Genomic DNA, 2,805 nt, shown 5'->3' on the forward strand with positions numbered 1-2,805 from the left:
AAAAAAAAAGTTTTTCTTTAATACATTTTTCAAACTTTTTGAAGCACTGTTGCTCATAGGTTTGTGTATGTTCTAGTCTATTCTGACATCTATAACAATACACCATAGAATGGGTAACTTAGAAACAATAGAAATTTATATCTTATAGTTCTAGAGACTGGGAAGTCCAAGATAAACACGTCTACAGATCTAGTATCTACTAAGGGCCTGTTCTTGATTGGTAGCAATTTCTACCTGTGTCTTCACATGACAAAAGGGCAATCAGACTCCCTCAAACCTCATTTATTAAGAACAGTAATACCACTCATGAGGGGTGGAGCCCTCATAACCTACATGTCCCAAAGGCCCCATCTTCTAATATCATTCAATGTATGAATTTTGTGGGGGACACAAATATTAAAACCATAGCAGTATATGTGTCCATGTGTATATACAGGCATTGTACAGGGTTATATATTTCTCTACTAATACTCTTCATCTCTTTATTATTTTCTAGATCACATTATTTTAATATCTGCATCTAATATCTCTATTCCCCAAGGTCCTTCTCCATTGTCTAATTTTTCTCAGTCTCATTGATCAGTTTGCCTACTAATTTTGTTATTGAATACTAGACACGATGAATGAAAATATGTAGACACTATGAACATTGCTATTTTTCGCTGGAAACGATTTATTATTGCTTAGATACTGAGTTAATTCAAAGCTGTGCTTCAGTCTGAAAGATCTGGTCTATTTATGTACTTTCTAGCCAACAGCCTTTCAAGATCCCAACTGAGAGCATAAGGCCCTCCTCCTCAGCGGGCTCTAACCTCTAGGACATGTTTTCCAGAACCACGCAACTTCCAAGTTTCTGTTCATCATTTCAGCCTGTCGTCATCCATTGCTTACAAATTAACCAATATCTTGAGAGGAAGCAGTCACAAAATGTGTTCCTTTCTCTCCAGGATCTTGGATACTCTTGGGGCACTTTGAGATGCTCTTGATCAGTTTTTTCCCTCCTCATTTTGCTTATGGGAGGAACTTTTAACTACTACAATTTGGTCATTTATAACTGGAACTGAAAGTTAGCCTAACTTTTCAATGCACAGAATTTCCTAAGAATGTAACTATTATGTAATTTAATAGTAATTTGTTATGTTTAGAAATTTACTTAAATGTCACAAAATCACATTACCAATAACGCCACTGGTGCTTCAGTCACCACTACACACTTGCAGCAGTCTCTAGCTCAGAGCACTGCATTTGTGATTATTCTGTATGCATGTGTATATATGAAGGGACTTCAAAAAGTTCATGGAAAGGGAATTAAAAGATACGTTCATTTTGGTACAAATAGTTTTGAAATGTATGCATATGGGAGGTATTCAAAAAGGCAATGGAAAATATATATCATGAAAAAAACTGTCATGTGAAACTTCAAAACCTTTTTGCACTAAAATAAACACCTTTCAATCCCACTTTCTATGAACTGTAAGTACCTGCATATACTTATTTAATGCTCATATCAAAATGTTAAATAGAACATTTTTCCCTCAAATACAAAGTAATTCTTTAAAAACAGGTGCAAGTATCTAAACACACTTTTTTTTTCCTACTGTAGTTGTTATCTGAGCAGTTACAAGTTGAAATGGAAAGAATGAAGTCTCAAACTGTCTCTCTTCTTTGCCCCTAGCTCCTATGTTCATTCAGGTAAAGAAACTCAGAGTTGGGGGGAGGGTGGTTGTGGTCTAATGGGTTAAGCCACTATTTGCATTCCAGGCACACCATAATGGAGCACAAGTTCTGACTACTCTGCCTCTAACCCAACTTTCTGCACTATACCTGGGAAGGCACCAGAATATGACCCAAGTACTCCCCTGCCACCTATGTAGGAGACTAGAATGGAGTTCTTGGCTACTGCCTTTGACCTGGCCCAGCCCTGGCTGTTATGGCCATTTTGAGAGTAAACCAGTAGATGAAAGATCTCTATCTCTCCCTCTCTCTGTCACTCTTTCAAATAAATTAAGTAAATCTTTTTTAAGAGAGAAACTCAGAAATTCCTTAGTGTCACTACAACTTGAGCATCCCTAATCTGAAAATCCAAAAAGTTTTGAGCACTGGCAAAATTCCACACCTGACTTCATGAAAGGTCACAGTCAAAACGTAGCTGCGCTAAAAACACTATATAAAATTGCTTCTCGGCCTTTTGGCTAAGATCAAGTGTAAAAACACTATATAAAATCATTTTCAGATTATGTATATGAAATATATAGAAAATACAAATAAACTTCATGTTTAGTATTGGGTTCTATCCCCAAGATATCTTACCATGTATAGGCAAATATAAGTACTTTAAAATCCAATATCCAAAATCTCTAATGTTTCAGGAACCAATCATTTTGGATTAAAAAAGAATCTATATTGACCCTGAATATAAAAGATAATTCTTTTTGGAATTCATAAGCATTGCCTGTAGTTTGGATTCTCACCTGGAAAATGGGCTGTCAAATATTAAAGGGAGAAAATACACTGTATTTCCAAGTTTGGATGAAGTGAAGACAAAGGAGCTGAATTTTCTTTGGGGCTAGCAAAATGTATCCAGGCTTACGACATCTGTAAAGTACCCAGGTCAGAAAAACTATCTACCAGGACAAGCATATCCAGGGTACCCTTTTAGGAACAAGAATTTAGGAAATAGAATTCTACTCAGGCTGAAGCATATGTCATATATCTCAAAAAAAAGGTATCGGGCTAGAGGTCCCTGGGTAGGTGGGGGATGGCTAACTAGAAAGATTCTATAAAGTCCAACAAAGCACCCTTTAA

General features: G+C 36.3%; 1 pseudogene; it reads left to right on the plus strand.

Moving 5' to 3' along the window:
• The first annotated feature begins 2,172 nt into the window (after positions 1-2,172).
• On the plus strand, positions 2,173-2,299 carry LOC149126611 (U2 spliceosomal RNA; annotated as a pseudogene).
• The last annotated feature ends 506 nt before the right edge of the window (positions 2,300-2,805 follow it).

This window comes from Oryctolagus cuniculus, chromosome 5 (assembly GCF_051225735.1).
Source record: "Oryctolagus cuniculus isolate XC-2025 breed Fujian yellow rabbit chromosome 5, ASM5122573v1, whole genome shotgun sequence".
NCBI lineage: Eukaryota > Metazoa > Chordata > Mammalia > Lagomorpha > Leporidae > Oryctolagus > Oryctolagus cuniculus.